Here is a 20,512-nt window from a genome sequence, read left to right on the forward strand (position 1 = left end):
TTTACTGTTCAAGTCTATGGGTAAACATCTGTGTTACGGTTTGTGCATGCGCATATTATTGAAGGTAAAGTGCAAACGTTGTATGTTTGAGCATGTGGGCACAGTTTACAGTACTCCTTAAATATAGTGTTTATCTCAGCTAATGTGAGAGGTAGAGGGGCTTGTGTAGGCTGTTTGTGGAAATTTGGTCATAAGTCTCTTGCCTATTTATACAACTGTTCCCCTATGCATTGATGTGACCTGTCTTCAGAGGTGGAGAGAGCAGGAAAATGGTATCAGTGTATGATTTAGTATGGGTAGGATAAGTTTAGGTTATAAATAGTGATTGGAGATGTAGAATACATTATTGAAGTTGTTCGGTTGAGTGATTCGCCGTTGTGCTATAGCTACACTCACACTGATAAAGACATGATTAAATTTGCCTGAATGGCTAACTATCCTAGCCAATAACCTACTGAGTTGTTCATAAGTACTACTAAAGCTGAATCAATCTTTTTCCTCGTTTTGTAAATTCTGCATTTTTACTTTAAGAATGGGCAGAGAAGAGCCAAAAGGATTTAATTGGCATCCATTTTCCAGATTGATAAGTAATCTTGTCATTCCGAGATGTCGATCTATGATAGTTCATCATTTTACATTAGGTGTCAGATTTGCTTTTTTGATTTTCAGTTATCCCTAGTTGTAATCGGCAATTACTTTCAGAGCATCTCTATTACCCAGTGGAAGTGATCACCTCACACTATCATCGAGGTTGCTTCTGCCTTTTCTTTGTGTCTTTAGGGTGGGAGATGCAGTTTGTTTTGCTTTTACGTATACGTGACCTACATAACTGGAGCAGATAGGTTCACTGACAGAGCTGAACAGAGTTCCACGTTTGTAAATTTGAATAAGTTGCTTTGATGAGCTATAGGAAATAACTGAAAGTTGCCAATTTTGCCTTTAGAGTGGGTTCCTAGTTTTCAAAGTTTATATCAATATTCCACGTCCACATTTTGGTTGCAGGGTTTCATTACTACTTCTTGAGAGGTGCATTTGAGAGTCTTCACTGCTTGGCTAATATTTCAGTCCAAAAAAAGCATTTATGAAGGTCTACATTAGTATATTATGGTCTTGTTCACAGTTAGTTTTAAAAGCTACACCATCTATTAGTTCTGTTGGCATTCCTAACATTTTTTAATCTAATTAGGAAGTAAAGAATATAAACATCTTGATGGAGAAGGGTCAGTAAAATGAGGCAGGAAACAGAAGAACCTCTGAGTTATCTGCCATGTCTCAGCAGCCTAAATTCTAGCGTCTGCGGGCTAATGATATCATTATGACTCAACTATTTGAGCTTTCATGCAAAATACTCAACGCTTTGTGGTTAAGTTGGCAATTTAATAAATATCCATTTTATTCATGTTCTCTTTCAATTTGAATGATAAGTTACAGTGTTCGCAGCAGGTCTGATGACCTACATAACAATGGGCCGAATGGCCTCTTGTGTTGTCATTAACTATGGAAATGAAGTTTAGGGGGATAAGTGAAATTCATGAGAGGTTTAGTGTTGAATTACTGTTAACTTCGTGTTAATGGCCTTTTCAGCCTTGAAGAAGCATCCCACGCAAAACAAGCTATTTCCCTTCACAGATGTTGACTGACCCACTAAGCTCCGGCAGTTTGTTTTTTGCATCTGCAGTCTCTTGTGTCTCCATTCTTCAGTTATTGTTACTCTTGGGGTCAGAAGTGTGTACGCCCAAGACAAACTAAAATCACTCATAAACGAAGAAAACAACACTGGACCAAAACATTTTGTAAAAAAAAGTGATGTGGTGCATTTTTGATCTACAATCTCCATTGAAATCTTTGGTGTTTTTCGTCCTGTGTCACATCTGACCTGGTGCAGAATCTGGGAGGCAGTTTCACTGAGGAAATGTTGGGGAACTGTTATAAGACTAGAAGCTGCTGCGAGACTAGAAATCTGTGAGAAAGTCATGGTCATCTTTGCTTTCCAGGAAGTCTGGCTAACTTTTCTTTCAACCGCTGTGTCTAAATGGTTCCAATTGGAATCACCAGCAAAGGTCAGCACGCTCGAGGTCATTCAGTTTTTATATTGTTACAGGAACTCTGAGAGTATGGAACTCTAATAGGTATGCATTTCACACCTATGATGATGAAAATGCAAGGTCATTGAAAGCCATATTGAGGATTGCCCAGTTTAGACAATTGCTAGATAAAATAAAGACAAATAGGATTTTACAGAAAGATGTACCTCCGGAAATGGAGATGGTGAAAATAAAATTTGGAGAAAGAAGTTAATGTTTGCAGATGGTTGAATATATTTATTTTTTTTAAACAATTTTATATGTATGCCCCTTTCATAATTAGCATTTTGTTTAAAATTACATAGACAATGAAAGTTATTGAAGCATTGTCATTGTTGAAATATAGGGAAACAACTGGGAAATTGAACATAAAAATGCACAGTAAAATTAATGGCCAGATAATTAGCAGTGTCCTTTGAGTGATAACAACTATTGAAGAATGCTTGCACTTTTCTTGAAGAAGTGCCTTGGTCTGGCATCTTACTTCTAATGTGGAGCTCTGAAGTTTTACTTGGGGTGATACAATGTTACATTGGGCCAAATGTCCAAATTCTGTGGGAGAGTTAGACTAAAACATCTGATCTTCTGATTAAAAAGAAGTGGAAGTGCAACTACTGAGTCGTGACCACAAAGTGTCCTGCAAACAATTTGAGTAAAGGGCCTGTCCCACTTTCCCGAGTTATTCACAAATTCTCCCGAGTTTTCCCCTTGATTCAAACTCTCAGAATGTTCGTAACGAGTCCGTAGGAGGCCGTAGGAGTCCGTGGATATATCGTAGCAGCTCGTTATGCCAACCGTAGGTACTCGGGGCTATTTTTTTACTTATGGACATTTTTTTATCAGGCTGGAAAAACGTTCCGATTTACCTGATGCCCCGAGAATTTGTGAATAACTCGGGAGAATTCGTAAATAACTCAGGAAAGTGGGACAGGCCCTTAAGTGTCAGAGAAGTGGGAAATCCAAGAGAACAGTTACGAGCACAAATGTGATGAACTATGTGCTTGCCCTCGAGAACTTTTCTTCTGATTCCTCTCAAAGCTGCAGCCATGGGCATTCGCATGGACCCCAGCTATGCCGGTCCTTTCTTTGGTTACGTTGATCACTCCTTGCTCCAAATGTACCGTGGCATCACAACTCCTCCTCCACAATATCAATGACTGCATCGGAGCTGCCTCCTTCATCCGAGCAAAACTTGTTATTTCATCAACTTCACCACCCTGCCATCAAATTCATGTGGGCTGTCTCTGACACCTCTCCCCCCTTTCCTGATATGTACAGGTATTCTTCAATACTTATCTCTCAAAGAATATCACTAAAAACAAATTATCTTCCTACTGTTTGGTGTGAACTTGGCTATGTTCAATTTGCATTCTGTTTCCCTATATTTCAACAGTGATCACACTTCAATAACTTTCATTGTATTCACAGACATCTACAATAAACCCATCAACTCCAAAGGCTACTATACTAAACCTGACTGTATGTGAGGTATAATCAAGTCTCTTGCAAGGATGCCATCCCCTTTTCACAATTTCTCTCTGTCCATTGCACCTGTTCTAAAGTTGAGGCTTTCCACTCCAGGGCATCTTAGACGTCCTTTCTTCAGTGAAGATTCCCCCTTTCTAGAATACCCCTGGTCCTTTCCATTCACTCCACAGCCTCTGCATCCAACACATCATTCTCTAACATTTCTGCCATTTTCAATGCAATCCTAGCACCTGTCAAATCTTCCCCTCCCCATCCCTTTCTGCTTTCCACAGAGTCCAACCCCTCCATGACTCCTTGATATTCTCAGCCCTCCTTACCCACCTCTACCACTCCCTAGGCACTCCTGCAACTGCAGGAGGTGTAATACCTGGCCATACACCGCAAACCTAGTCTCCATATAAGGATCCAAACAGCACTTGCAGCTGTGACACAAGGTTGACATGCATCTGCTCCAACCTCATCTATTGCATTTGTAGCTCTCTCGGCAGCTCTATAGATCACTTCGCTGAGCACGTACTCTGTCCGCCTGGGTCAGCTGGAACGTTAGTTTGTAGCTCTTCCCATTCCCATTCCCATTCCCATACCAACCTGTCTGTCCTTGGCCCCCACCACCACTAAAGTGAGGCCGCACAAAACTGGCAGAACAGTATATTATGTTCCACTCTGGCTTCCTACAAACCAACTACATGAAAAATTAATTGTCCAATTACATGTAACCCCTCCCCCCTATACACACCTTTCCTTTACATTATCCCCTGCCTTGGTCACCCAGTGTCCCCACCTCCCCCCACCCCTCCTCCATCCACTCATTAGCCACTCCACCCTTTGGTTCCATTTTTATTCCTACCCCCCCCCCCCCCCCCGCCTGTTCCCTTCTTCCCACCATTACTCCCTCTGGTTCTGCATCTCACTCCCCACTTTCCTTTCTTATCAGATTCCTCTATTTGGACCTTTTTATCTTCTCCACATCACCTCCAGCCTTTGTTACACTCTCCTCTCTTCTTTCCCCCCCACTCGGCTCACCCTCCTTGCCTGGATTCTCCTATCAGTTGCCTGCTCTTACCCCACTCCTCCTCCTCACCTCAGTCTGCCAGCTATCTCCCCTCTACACCATCAGTCTGAAGAATGGTCCCGTCACAAAACGCCGTCTGTCCTTTTTTTCTCCACCGATGCTGGTTGTCTTGCTGAGTTCTTCCAGCAGTTTGTTTTTGATGATGCATTGCGTTTCCTGTTTTGTGCCATAATTTCCGAGAACGGCATTGTAGTTTGGCATGACTTAGTGAACTTGGATGCTAATCCAAATTGAAATGGACCTGGAACTTGACATAATACCGGCAGAGAAATAACTATCTGAAAATCTGATGAATTAAAATGTAACTTCATATCCAGGATTCGGTCATAATTGAGTTACAAATATCAAGTATCTGTCGCTGAAGGTCTAAAAGTATCAGCAAGTGAGGAAGTTTCTCCATGCTGTGGCCTGCTGATAAAGCAATCACATTTATGCTGAGTTAACTATTCACAAGGCATTCCTTTAACCTGTTGTTTACCTAGTAATGACTCCAATCCACAGTTGCCTTAACAACCAATCTGTTGTGAGTATGCACTTTGGGGTTGGAAGGGTGGAAGATAAGTAGTCTTTGGGAACTGAGTTGGCGGTGGAATTTTGGAAGCATGTCAGCCTTTTATGATAGATTGAGTAATTCAATACCTCCGCCAGGCAAGTTTATAGTATTCCAAGCCGCAGTTTAAATAACAATCTTAATTAAACCTGGAGGGGTAGATTTGTTATTGAGGTTCAGAATTCTTTCATCTCCTTCAGATAAAGTATACGGTAATGATCTGCTTAGTGGGTGAGCCTGTCAATAAACAGAAGAATGTGTACCAGTGCTTTTCTCTGATAGACTGTATTGCTTTATATAATTAAACTCCCATCAGTAAGTATACTGGATTGCTCCCGATGTTGGGGAAGTCCAGGACAAGGGGTCACAGCTTAAGGATAAGGGGGAAATCCTTTAAAACCGAGATGAGAAGAACTTTTTTCACACAGAGAGTGGTGAATCTCTGGAACTCCCTGCCACAGAGGGTAGTCGAGGCCAGTTCATTGGCTATATTTAAGAGGGAGTTAGATGTGGCCCTTGTGGCTAAGGGGATCAGAGGGTATGGAGAGAAGGCAGGTACGGGATACTGAGTTGGATGATCAGCCATGATCATATTGAATGGCGGTGCAGGCTCGAAGGGCCGAATGGCCTACTCCTGCACCTAATTTCTATGTTTCTAAGCCTGCTAGCCTTGGCTTTACCATGTTCTGTGCAAATTGATGACACCCCTGCACCAACAAAAACAATACCAACTGTAATGTGATAAAACATTGCAGGGTGCTGCCCTGGAGAAGTGCCAAATAAAAAAAAATACAGTAAGCCATAGAAGGAGTAGATGCTGGTTTATACCGAAGATAAGACACAAAGTGCTGGAGCAACTCAGCGGATCAGGCAGCATCTCTGATCCGCTGAGGTGATGTTTCGGGTCGGAATCCTTCTTCAGACAGAAGAAGTCTGCTTGAAGAAGGGTTTCGATCCGAAACTTCACCTGTTACTTTTCTCCAGAGATGCTGCCTGACCTGCTGACTTGCTCCAGTACTTTGTGCCGCAGAAGGAGATGTTGTGACAGACGACGAAACATGTCGACAAAGGGGTAGAATTTGAAAAGTGTCGTGGAGAAGAAAGAAGTTTTTTTTTTAAACTGGAAGGGCATAGAATACATGCTGGAAGGTAATGCTATTAATTTACAAAACATTAGTAATCCACAGCCCAAGTATTCTGTATAGTACTGGTCACCACCTTGTAGGAGGATGTGACTGCACTGGAGAAGGGTGCAGAGGATACTTAACAGGGTTTTGCCTGGGATGGAGCATTTCAACTATGAGGAGAGCAAGCATAGAATGCGTTTGTTGTCTTTAGAGCGGAGGTGTGCCTGATTCAGGTATTGAGGGTAATGGATAGGGCAAAAAATGAAGACTTGTTTCCCTCAGCAGAGATATTTATGACCAGAGGGTATAGGTTTAAGATAAGGGGGAGGAGATTTAGATAGGATTTGAGAAGTAATCTTTTTTGGCCCAGGGGAAAGAAAATTCTGGAACAAACTGTTTGAGGGAATGGTGGAGGTTGTTGTTCTCACAACATTTAAATGGGACTAGACTAAGTGGGACCCGTTGGGTCCCAGCTTCACACGGGAGGGCTGGTCCCCCAACACAATATTCCATCTCTCCACCAATTCCAATACACACACACACACACACACACACACACACACACACACACACACACACACACACACACACACACACACACACACACACACACACACACACACACACACACACACACACACACACACACACACACACACACACACACACACACACACACACACACACACACACACACACACACACACCATCCACCTCACACATACACACACACTCACACCATCCACCTCACACATACACACACGACCTCTGCACACACCACAATCAGTGCGACCTGTCCACTAAGCGGAAGTCATGAGCGGGACTTTTGGACTAAACACAGTCGGACCTAATAAAGCATTTATTCCTTCCAAACACAGTTGTACCTAATAAAGCATTTATTCCTTCCAAATACAGTCGGACCTAATAAAGCATTTATTCCTTCCAAGCATAGTCGGACCTAATAAAGCATTGCAGTTTCAAGCACAGGCAGGGCAGCAGGCCAAACAACTCATGGCATTGTCATTAAAAAAAGGGCTAACAAATCATTTATTGCAAGTAAATTGCAGACTCACAGTTCAGTTGATTCACAGCTTAGAATGACAGTCATGGCCTCTCCCTCGCGATCTTGCACAGTGACTGACTCACGTCCAGGCATCCGTGGTTTTACAGTCCTGCCCCCCCCCCGGAAGGAGCGTTACCTTCATCGTGGTGATTGACAGGCGAGAGGACTAATCAGCTGATCTCAATGTTTTTTAAACACTCCTAACTTTTTTATTTTTTATTGATGGGAAAAATCCTTGGGGCTGGCTTGTCGGAGGAGGACTGTGAGTAAGATGGCCAAAAGTCACAGCGATACAGGGTCGCGTTTTTTTCTAAAATCAATTTACAGCGCAGACAGGAAGTGGTCAAGATGTGACTTTTAATTATGCAGTTTATGATGAGTATTGAAATGACATTCATTGAAAGCTACAGGCTAAGTGTTGGGAAATGGAATTAGTACAGATGATAGCATGGACACGTGGGCCTGAGCTGTGCTGCATTTCCTTATGACATTGAGAGGATTTAATAGATATTTCAGTGGATAAGAGAAGCTGTGGTTTATTTTTGTGTTTCTGGAAAGTTCCAGTCAGCTTTTGCAAAGGAGAATAGGTCCCATCAGGTTGAACCTCTGCAATTAAGAAGCAAATGCCACAGAAGATGCGTATACATCTATTTCAAGTGATTTTTTAATAGATTGTTAGATCTTAATCATGGTATGGTGGTATTTCTTGCTCCTCATCGGCCTGAAGTATGTGTTGGAGTCCAACATTTAAGTATTTAACGGGAATAGAATCATACAGCATGGATCAGGCCCAACTAGCCCATGCCGACCAAGATGCCTGCATTTGACCCATATACCTCTAAACCTTTCTTATCCATTGGGGAATTAGCAGTCATGGCTCTCTCTTTAATGTTTTTCCATGTAAGTTGCTTTTCTCAGCTGCATTTTTTTCAACTGAGAGTTTGGAACAGTTTCATAAGAACAACAATATATAAGGGTACTAATAAAGTAACTGGGTCACTGGTGAAGAGTGACTTCAGGAAGAACATGTGGATAATCAAGGAAGAGGAGGTTGGCTGCTGGCACGGTCCTTTTACACTTCTACCTTCCTATTGGAGAAGTTGTGGCTCTGTCTCAGTTGGAAGGGAAATCTGCAACTCCAAAGAGTCTTCAATTCAAATGCATCCTTTATAGACGTGATCGATTGGGAGATTAATAACTTTTGAAACAACAGCTGAGGTGCATCAGATGTGCTTCAAGATTAACTGTTGGCATACTAAGCTGTGGAAGATACATTTTCCAACATTTTATTTATAAATTGATTCTTGGGCCACACCATTTTAATCGTCTTGAATGACCTCAAAGCAGATTTATTATGTTTACTTATGGTAGATTAATTGTAGTCATTATCAAAGTATATCAGTATCACAAGTTATATATACAGCGCCCTCCATAATGTTTGGGACAAGGGCCCATCATTTATTAATTTGCTTCTGTACTCCACAATTTGAGATTTGTAATAGAAAAAATCACATGTGGTTAAAGTGCACATTGTCAGATTTTATTAAATCTGACAATGTTTTATTAAAAGGAATTTTTATACATTTTGGTTTCACCATGTAGAAATTACAGCTGTGTTTATACATAGTCCCCTATTTCAGGGATCCAAAATGTTTGGGACACAGCAATGTCATGTAAATGAAAGTAGTCATGTTTAGTATTTTGTTGCATATCCTTTGCATGCAATGACTGCTTGAAGCCTGCGATTCATGGACATCACCAGTTGCTGGGTGTCTTCTCTGGTGATGCTCTGCCAGGTCTGTGTTTCAGCCATCTTTAGCTTATACCTATTTTGGGGGCTAGTCCCTTTCAGTTTTCTTTTCAGCATATAAAAGTCATGCTCAATTGGGTTCAGATCGGGTGATTGACTTGGCCACTCAAGAATTGACCATTTTTTAGCTTTGAAAAACTCCTTTGTTGCTTTAGCAGTATGTTTGGGATCATTGTCTTGCTGTAGAATGAACCACAGACCAATGAGTTTTGAGGCATTTGTTTGAACGAGCAGATATGATATGTCTATACATTTCAGAATTCATTATGCTACTACCATCAGCAGTTGCATCATCAATGAAGATAAGTGAATCAGTACCTTCAGCAGCCATACATGCCCAGGCCATAACATCCCTACCACCGTGTTTCACAGATAATGTGGTATGCTTTGGATCTTGGGCAGTTCCTTCTCTCCTCCATACTTTGCTCTTGCCATCACTCTGATATAAGTTAATCTTCGTCTCTTCTGTCCACAAGACCTTTTTCCATAACGGGCTGCTATTTTAAATACTTCTTGGCAAACTGTAACCTGGCCATCCTATTTTTCCGGCTAACCAGTGGTTTGCATCTTGCAGTGTAGCCTTTGTATTTCTGTTCATGAAGTCTTCTGCAGACAGTGGTCATTGACAAATCCACACCTGACTCCTGAAGAATGTTTCTTATCTGTCAGACAGGTGTTTGGGTGTTTTTTTTAATTACAGAAAGAAATCTGTCATCAGCTGTGGAGGTCTTCCTTGGACTGCCAGTCCCTTTGTGATTCATAAGCTCGCCATTGCTCTCTTTCTTCTTAATGATGTTCCAAACAGTTGCTTTTGGTAAGCCTAAGGTTTAGCTGATGTCTCTAACAGTTTTATTCTTGTTTCTCAGACACATAATGACTTCTTTGACTTTCATTGGCATAACTTTGGTCCTCATGTTGATTAACAGCCAATAAAAGTTTCCAACAGTGATGGAAAGACTGGAGGAAAGACTAGGTGCTGAGAGCTCTCTTATACCTGTTTTAAGGAGGCAATTAAACACGTCTGAGCAATTTCAAACACCTATGAAGCCATGTGTCCCAAACATTATGGTGCCCTGACATGGGGGGACTATGTATAAGCACAGCTGTAATTTCTACATGGTGAAACCAAAATGTATAAAAATACCCTTTAATGAAATCTGACAATGTGCACTTTAACCACATGTGATTTTTTTCTATTACAAATCTCAAATTGTGGAGTACGGAGGCAAATAAATAAATTATGGGTCTTTGTCCCAAACATTATGGAGGGCACTGTATATACAAAAAAAAATGATTAACGCTAACCAAACATTGTTCAACTGCAGAAAGGTTGCAGTGGGTGACTGCTGCTCTCCCAGATCATGGTTGATCCATTCCTCACTGTTAAACTGAATTGCTGGTTATTAGATTCATAGATAAAATAATCTAATAGAATCTAATGCATAATCTAGTTAAATAAGGAGACTAACTCAACTCACTACAGTTAATAAGGATGCCACAAGGTTCGTTAATGTTTCCAGTGTTCCCTTTTCTTTGGTGGGGAGAAAGAACATCCGTAATTACACAGAAGACATCTCTTGGAAATAAGTATTCACACTAAATTAAATTGCTCAGTTGTTTCTGCCATTTGGATCAGTATTCCATCCAGTTTGCTTGCAGCAAGATCTCACAAGTACTGCAGTGAGAAGATATAAAACCAGTCAATCTGTGTTTGGTTGTTTTTGTTTTGATGAAAGCAGAACAATTGGCACAGACCTGAGCACGATTGCTGCTAACTTGGCCAATCTGCCATCTGTAAAGGAATGCATGTATCCCTTCTGGTGCATCATTCCACTAATGCCAGCTGCACACTGAGCTTTATCAAAGTAAAGCGAAACTCCTATAAACTGGCACCAGTACAGTAACACAGCTGGAAGAGCTGCTGCCGCGCAGTTCCAGACGACCGGATTCGATCCCAACCTCTTGTTGTCTCTGTGGAGTTTGCGCATTCTCCCTATGATCATGTGGGTTTCCTCCCACATCCCAAAGTTGTGTGGGTGTCTGGGCCTCTTTTAAAAATTGCCCCTAGTGTGTATGGGTGTGGATGCGAAAGTGTGTGGACGGCATAGTCGTGTTTAGAGATACAGCATGGAAACAAGCCCTTTGGCCCACCGAGTCCTATCCTTCACACAATTTTACAGAAGCCAATTAACCTACAAAGCTGCACATCTTTGGAATGTGAGAGGAAACCGGAGCACCCGGAGAAAACCCACGCGGTCACAGGGGGAACGTACAAATTCCGTATAGACAGCACCCACAATCAGGATCGAACCTGGGTTTCTGGAACAGTAATGGGCCTGTCCCACTTAGACGACTACAAGCGACTGCCGCAAAATTTTCAACATGTTGAAAACTTTTCAGCGACAGTGGCGACACATTTTGCTGTCGTAGGTTGTCGTAGGTTGATGTAGGTGTTGTCGTAGGTGCTGTCGTAGGTTGTCGCCAGATGTTATAGGTGAATTCCATTAAAACTAGTCCCTGGCAGTCGTCTAAAGAGTCGCCTATGTGGGACAGACCCATCAGGCAGCAACTCTACCGCTGCGCCACTGTGATGCACATAGAACTAGTGTGAACAGGTGATTGATCGATGGTGTGGACCTGCCGGGCTGAAGAACCTGTTTCCATTCTGTATCTCTAAACTAACCCAGAACTTTGTGACTCACAGAATTTGTAGACTGCTGGGTGTTGCTTGTTTTACCACAACACACCTTTATAACCTGGCTCTGATCTACTCGCCTTCCTGGCTCCTAATGAACCCGACCCCGGCTTCAGCCCAAGCCCAATGATATGCAGTCGTAAAACAGTACATCTGTGGAATACTAGGACATTGCATTAATGAGTGAGCCAGATGCTGAACCATCAAGGTGTTTAAACTATCAGAACAAGTCTGGGTCTGAAGGGGAAACCTGAGGAGCATCATTTCCACAGTGGTGGTGGTTATATGGCAGATATACTATAAAACGGCATTTAAAAGATGTTTGGACAGGTACATAGATAGGAACGTTTTAGAGGTAAATGGGTCAATTGCAGGCAGGTGGGACTGGTGTATGCTTCATGGTTGGCAATGGGAAAGTTGGGCTAAATGGTCTGTTTCCAGGCTGCATGGCTCTAATAAGTCTGTTCAGATGAAGGGTCCCAGACATGAAATGTTAATTGGAGACACAATAGACTACAGATGCTGCAATCTGGAGCAAAAAGCAAACTGCTGGAGGATCTCAGCAGGTTGAGCAACTTCTGTGGAGGAAACGGAATTGTTGATGTTTCAGGTCGAGACTGTATAAGGACTGAAAGTGGACTGAAGCAGCTCCTCCATCATCGTCTCCTGCATTTGTTGCACCCAATGTTGCCTCCTCTACGTCAGTGAGACTAAGCACAGACTCTGCAACCATAATGAACTTGAAGGTACCTCATCTTCAAGGACCAGGTAACATAAGGCAGCAACTTTCTAACTTTGTAAGGAAGTTGCAAGGCAGGCATATCTCCCAAACCTGAGTTTTCCTCCACTTAGATGGACAAAGACAGCTGGTGCATGGGAAGTGAATAGTGTACTTCCTTGATTAAGAGAGAGAAGCATTTCATTTGTTGCCACTGGGTTGACTCACTGCTTAACAGAACTGGGTGGAGCTACATTTTAGTTTAGTTTAGAGATGCAGCGCGGAAACAATATGACCAGCGATCCCCGCACATTAACACTATCCTACACCCACTAGGGACAATTTTTACATTTACCAAGCCAATTAACTTACAAACCTGTACTTCTTTGGAGTGTGGGAGGAAACCAAAAATCTCGGAGAAAACCCATGCAGGTCAGGGGGAGAACGGACAAACTCCGTACAGACAGCACCTGTGGTCGGGATCGAACCCGGGTCTCCAGCGCTGCATGGCAGCAACTATACCGCTGCGCCACCGTGACCGCCCAATTTCATGACTCCAGCAGTTCATGAAAGTTGTGGCGCCTCTGGATACAAGGCGAGGTAGATGCTGAGAGTTTTGAGGGGCGGCCTAACTGACTTGCCACTGCGACACCCATACGTTTCTCACGATTGTATTCATCAATACTGATAGTTATTTCACTGTTCCTACTCCATGCGCCTGATGCACTCCCCAACATAGTATTTTCCATTTTATCCTCAATGGATTCAACATAAACTTCAAATGATTAAAAGATGAAATAAGTGTCTTAGAAATAAATTTTCTTTTTATATTGTAGTAGAGCCACATATTAAAGGATGGCAACATATCAAGTCTTTTAACTTTTTTTTGTTGATTTGCTACTAAGCTGTTTTGGTGATCATTGCTTGTGATGTAGTGTGCAGTTTATGATTTAATATTTAATACTGTTAAAGTTTATATCTGAGAAACATGCTTTTGATGCATTCAATGCCAATAAGTATACAGGTCTCAATTTTGCTTCAAGAAGTAATTAGGCAGAAATTGTTTGGATACTTTCAACAAGCAAGAGCAGATCCCTGCGTAACATAGGTAAACTGAGATTGTGTGTGGTATACAGTGCCTTCCATAATGTTTGGGACAAAGACCCATCATTTATTTATTTGCCTCTGTACTCCACAATGTGAGATTTGTAATAGAAAAAAATCAAATGTGGTTAAAGTGCAAATTGTCAGATTTTATTAAAGGCCATTTTAATATATTTTGGTTTCACCATGTAGAAATTACAGCTGTGTTTATACATAGTCCTCCCCCCCATTTCAGGGCACCATGATGTTTGGGACACATGGCTTCATAGGTGTTTGTAATTGCTCAGATATGTTTAAATGCCTCCTTAATGCAGGTATAAGAGAGATCTCAGCACCTAGTCTTTCCTCCAATCTTTCCATCACCTTTGGAAACTTTTATTGCTGTATATCAACATGAGGACCAAAGTTGTGCCAATGAAAGTCAAAGAAGCCATTATGAGATTGAGAAACAAGAATAAAACTGTTAGAGACATCAGCTAAACCTTAGGCTTATCAAAATCAACTGTTTGGAACATCATTAAGAAGAAAGAGAGCACTGGTGATCTTACTAATCACAAAGGGACTGGCAGGCCATGGAGGACTCCACAGCTGATGATAGAAGAATTCTCTCTGTAATAAAGTAAAATTCCCAAACACCAGACCGACGGATCAGAAACACTCTTCAGGAGTCGGGTGTGGATTTGTCAATGACCACTGTCCGCAGAAGACTTCATGAACAGAAATACAGAGGCTACACTGCAAGATGCAAACCACTGGTTAGCCGCAAAAATAGGATGGCCGGGTTACAGTTTGCCAAGAAGTACTAAAAACAGCAACCATAGTTTTTGGAAAAAGGTCTTGTGGACAGATTAGACAAAGATTAACTTATATCAGAGTGATGGCAAGAGCACAATATGGAGGAGAGAAGGAACTGCACAATATCCAAAGCATACCACCTCATCTGTGAAAAACCGGTGGTGGGGGTGTTATGGCTTGGGCATGTATGGATGCTGAAGGTACTGGCTCACTTATCTTCATTGATGATACAACTGCTGATGGTAGTAGCATAATGAATTCTGAAACGTATGGACACATCCTATCTGCTCAAGTTCAAACAAATGCCTCAAAACTCATTGGCCGGCAGTTCATTCCACAGCAAGACAATGATCCCAAAGCATCACCAGAGAAGACACCCAGCAACTGGTGATGTCCATGAATCGCAGACTTCAAGCATTCATTGCATGCAAACGATATGCAACAAAATACCAAACATGACTACCTTGATTTACATGACATTGCCGTGTCCCAAACATTATGGTGCACTAAACACTGCTGTGATCTCTACATGGGGTGAAACCAAAATGAATAAAAATGGCCTTTATTAAATTCTGACAATTTTCCCCTTAACCACATGTGATTTTATTTCTATTACAAATCTTAAATTGTGTAGTACAGAGGCAAATAGATAAATGATGGGTCTTTGTCCCAAACATTATGGAGGGCGCTGTATATAACTAGACAAGTATATTTGATTGTACTTTGAGCAGATTTTTTGGGAAACTTGTCTGTTGATTTTTCTACCTAAAGAAGTGTAAGGAGTTCTGATTATTCCAACCAGCATTCATCCCTCAATTAATTAATGTTATAGTAAGCAATAACCTGGCATTCTCTGGATTTAGGTGGTCCCAAACTAGCAGGTTTACTGGACACAAAATGCTGGAGTAACTCAGTGGGACAGGCAGCATCTCTGGTGAGAAGGATTGGGTCTGAAGAAGGGTCTCAATGTGAAATGTCACCCATTCCTTTTCTCCAGAGATGCTGCCTGTCCCGCTGATTTACTACAGCATTTTATGTCTATATTGGATTTAAACCAGCAACTGCAGTTTCCATCCTATATGTTTTCTGGACTATTGGGTGTTACTTGTGTTAACTCGCACACAATTTTACTTCACTATTTTTAAGCATTACACAGTAGATTAATCTTAGAATCCAGTGCATTTATAAGGAGAGAGTGAGAAATGGAATCCGTTGAGTTTCTGCTGGTTAGATACAGATTCTGTGCTTTAATTAGTCAAACACACTGAAACGCGCTGGTCTTGTCTCAAGCCACATGTTGGCCCACACTCTGGCAGCAAACCTACTCACATTCCTGACCCCCAGTATTCCTGAAACCATCGCCCTTCCCTTGCTCCCAGTAATACACGGCTGGCTTTGCAAGTGCTCGAATAATAGGTCTGTGGATAACAGTAAGTTGTTTTAATGAATGAGTCGGATACCAATCTATCAGGATTTCAGAACAATCTGAGACTGTGTTATTGAGGTGTTATAAGCTTGTATTCATTTCATTGCCCTGTATAAACAAGATGTGGATCTAATATCTAATAGCTCGAGTTTACCTGAGCACAGATAAATTTGCGAAGGTATTTTTCCAGCATCTGCAGTTCTTTCTTGAACAGATAAATATGCAGGTTCTTTCATCATCTTTTCTCTCCCATACTCCATCCCTTTCTTCTTCGTGTGGTACTTATTGCCACAACCAATAAAGACAAGCATGCTGTAATTCTTGTGTTGCCACTTTTAAGGTTACACCCCAAAATCCCCCTGCATCAGTGTTCCTCAGGGCTCCTGCCATTTACTGCACGCATTCCTCTTATATTTGACCTCAAAGGGTGACATCTCACATTTGTTCAGATTTAACTCCATCTGTTTTCTTCCTGTCCAAATTTCCAATTGCTTTATATCCTGCTGTATCCGTTGATAACCTTCTTCTCCATCCACAATTTCACCAATTTTTGTGTCATCTGCGTACTTACTCATCAGACCAGCTACATTCTCAACCAAATCACTCAGTGTACGATATTCTTTCAGGAAAGCCTTCTGGATGCATTGAACAAGTTCTGCCCGATCTATGCGACTGGGGCAAGGAAGTCAAAGGCAATAATGGAATTTAAAAAGGAAGTTAAAACTACCCACTGCAACCACCCTGGTGTTTTTGCATCTTTCCGTGATCTGCATTCTTATCTGTTCCTCGTTCTCTCTCCAGCGATTTGGGAGGCCAATAGCATAATTCCCGCTATAGTGATTACACCTTATTCCTGCACTTTAGCCATATGGTCTTGCTGGATGAATCCTCCACAATGTTCTCTATTGGTGCAGCTGCGACATTGTCCCTGATCATTAATGCAACTCTTCCACCTCTTTCACATCCCTCCCTATCATATCAGGGACATCTAAACGCTGGAATGTTGAGCTTCCAGTCCTGCCCTTCTTTAAATCAAGTTTCTGTAATGGCTAAAACATCACAGTTCCATGTTTGAATCCAACTCTAAGCTCATGCACCTTCCCAGTTATACGCCTTGCATCAAAATTAACCAGCCCCGCCATGCATGTTCTTCCTATTAGACTTGGAGACACAAAAAACTGCAGATGTTACAATCTGGAGCAGAAAACAAACTGCTGGAGGAAGCACTTGTTGAGGTAAATGTACAGTCAATGTTTCAGGTTGAGTCCTTTTCCCTGGACAAAGTGTGGGTTGGAGATTGCCAGTATAATGAAGTGAAGGATTTGAGGGCAGACTTGGCAAGTGATAACTACATGGATATGTGAAAACTTAATGGGTATATGTGAGGATGTGCAGAGATTCCAGGAACTATTGTTTGTCAATTGTTCTCGGGTAAGACCATGACATGAGAAATAAGAAGGGGAGGGATGACCACTTGTGTTGTAGTAAGTCACTTAAACACGTGTCGGAGATGATGGCTGAGGCAGAGGAGAAAAGAAACAGGAGTTGGTCACGTGAAAATGATGGCAAAGATCTATGAAAGTGCAGTGAGCAGAATCAATGTAATCATCACTGTGAGGGAAGAAGGGAAGGTCCTGGGTAGTTCTGAAACAAAGACTGTTGCACACATCACACAGAGGTAGGCGCAGATAGAACCTGAGGAACTGCACCTTTGATAGGGACAAAGTGAGTGGAATTGAAGGGGTTGTTGTTCAGCATGAGAACAGGTTCAGTTAAACAACATCCTTCCTGAGGTCATTTGTGCCAGCCCTGATTGGTCTTGGTCTTTTCTCACCTCCAGCTCTTCACCCCAGCTCCCCGCCCCCTCCCCCCCACCCATACTCTCAGTCCTGACCCAAAATATCTCCTATTACATTTCCCCAGAGAATGCTACCTGACCCGATGAGTTCCTCTAGAATTTTGTGTCTATCTTTGGTATTAGCCAGCATCTGCAGTTCCTTTTATTACAAAGGAGACTAATGTCAGAGGGAGACTGCTTGGGCTTCTGTTTAAGTGAAAAGCAAAGGGCCTTTGTGTCTTGATGGAGAGAGAGAGCGATTGGACATCCTTGATGAAAATAAACCAGTTACAAATGAGAAAACATCAAAGTGGGGGAGGATGTCAGAGGCAAGTAGGAAGAAGCTGGAGGAAGGTAGTTCATTCCATCCCCTCCCCATTCTCTCCAACTTGAAAGATGTTGAATTGCTCACATTCCTGAGGGAAAGTAATTGGGCTGAAAGGTTAACCCTCTCCACAGACACACCCCGACTTCTTGAGTGTTATGAGCACTTTCTGTTTTATTCCAGATTAACAGTGTTGTTTGTTTATTCTTTTCACTTCTCTTTGAATTCAGTGCTTACCTTGTGTGGAGGGATCACTCGGCCCCTTCCACCTACCTACATTTGGCTTTCTCGTCCAAAAAAAGCTGAAGTTTAAGCTATGGAAACACCAAAGTCCTTGCAACATCCGTACAATGTTCTATTGGCTTTACACTCATTTTCATGCTTCAGCTTGTAACATGGTTGGTGGTATAATGCTTGGATATGCATGCAGAATTCCTGATCTTGTGGAGGCAAGCGCATTAATAAGAGATGATAAACAGTACATTGATCATTTTGCACAGTTATCCAGTTTGATTTTGATATGATCACATAATTAAAAACAGCTATCTGACCATTCTTTTAAGTTGATGTGATTGCTAACTGAGGGATGATTTTCTCAGCACATGTATAATTAGCTGGAAGATTCTAAAATGTAATGCCTTTTTATTTATTACTGGAATAAAGTAACAATGGCTATCTTCAGGTTGTGTAGGAAAGAACTGCAGATGCTGGCTTATACCAAAGATAGACCCAAACGTGCTGGTGTAACTCAGCAGGTCAGGCAGCATCTCTGGAGAAAAAGCATGGGTGACGTTTCAGGCTGGAACGCTTCTTCAGACTGAAGAAGGGTTCCAGCCTGAAAGGTCACACATTCCTTTTCTCCAGAGATGCTGCATGATCCATTGAGTTACTCCAGCACTTTGTAGATATCTTCAGGTTGTTTAGTGTCATTTTGGAAATTCAACAAGGCACTTACTGACCTGAAAAAAGCCATAAAGTGCTGGAGTAACTCAGCGGGTCAGATTGCATCTCTGGAGAACATGGATATGCTACGTTTTGGGATGGGACTCCTCTTCAGACTGATCCTACTCAATGATCTGATTCACTTTTCTTCATCTTGTACAATGTCCTCCCTCTGCATTAAAGCACCGAATGGGAGAGTGGACCAATTTTCAATTGGAAATTGGACCAAGCTGTGCTGGAATAGAACAGTTGTGCCTTCATAGGACTGCTTGGTTGTATTATAGAAGTGCACTACTCGTGAAATCATTGGAGACATGTCTCATGCTTACATTTTATTCTTCAGTTCCTCCTCAGAAATTCTCCATTTCTCCCAAGCCTGCAGTCCTCTAAGTCGTAAGTGCCATCCTTGCAAAACCGCTTTCTCTTTCTTACTGGTACGGTCACACGGTCACTTACTTTGTTCAACCATTTAGCACCAGGTTCCAATATTTGGGCTGTGGTTGCCTACACCCTTAATATTTAGCTCTGACTCAAAGCTCTCCAAACCCATAAGCCCACTGCATGTTATTTGTGATGGTATGTGCTGATAGATAGTAGTTATCTAGTAAAACTAGATATTAGTTCAAAACTAGATTTTCAAATCGTCAGAATTTTTTCATATTATAAAAAAATCACTGAAGTTTTAAAAACAGGTTGTTGATTTAAATCAGTCCATCAGGCCCTTAAAAAGATAGACACAAAATGCTGGAGTAACTCAGTGAGACAGGCAGCATCTGTGGATAGCAGGAATGGGTGACGTTTTGGGTTGAGATCCTTCTTCAGACTTGTTGGAGAGAGGAGAACTTCTTCAAAGTAGGAATACCTTGAAGAGATTTTGCAGTGGAGCAGATGAAATGTGTAGGAGAAACTGCAGATGCTGGTTTACACGAAAGATAGAACTAAATGCTGGAGGAACTCAGCGGGACAGGCAGCATCTCTGGAGATAAGGAATGGGTAGGGCCTTATACAGGTCATAGGATGACAATCTGTCGTTGAGACTAACAGGAGGGAATGATATGCGTACTGGAACCTTATAATCTACAAAGAAAGTACTGCCCAGGCCAATCCTCTTTCTACAGGATTGTCATTTGGAAAAATGTCTGATGTCTTGTGCCTTGGGCAACAGTCATTTTTCAGTATGGTACAATGACCAAACTATCACTGGTTCTTTGTTGTGACATCTATCTACTGCATCCATTTGGGTGCTCTAAACTTTCTCGGCCAATACAGGTAAAAGGCAAAAGATAGAGCAAAGATGAAAAATAACTTTAATTTTGCTAATGTAAACCTTGGTAATGTTTAGTCGTCCCCAATAAAGGATTTTAAAACTTGAGAGTCCTTGACACAGTTGCCAGGTTCCTCTATAGAAACAAGGACCTACAGATGCTGGTTTACAAAAAAGGACACACAGTGCTGGAGTAACTCAGCGTGTCAGGC

General features: G+C 41.8%; 1 protein-coding gene across 4 annotated transcripts in view; it reads left to right on the forward strand.

Moving 5' to 3' along the window:
- tfdp2 (transcription factor Dp-2) overlaps positions 1-20,512 on the forward strand; it is a 188,828-nt gene that overhangs the window by 43,194 nt on the left and 125,122 nt on the right. The window lies entirely within an intron of this gene.

This window comes from Amblyraja radiata, chromosome 13 (genome assembly GCF_010909765.2).
Source record: "Amblyraja radiata isolate CabotCenter1 chromosome 13, sAmbRad1.1.pri, whole genome shotgun sequence".
NCBI lineage: Eukaryota > Metazoa > Chordata > Chondrichthyes > Rajiformes > Rajidae > Amblyraja > Amblyraja radiata.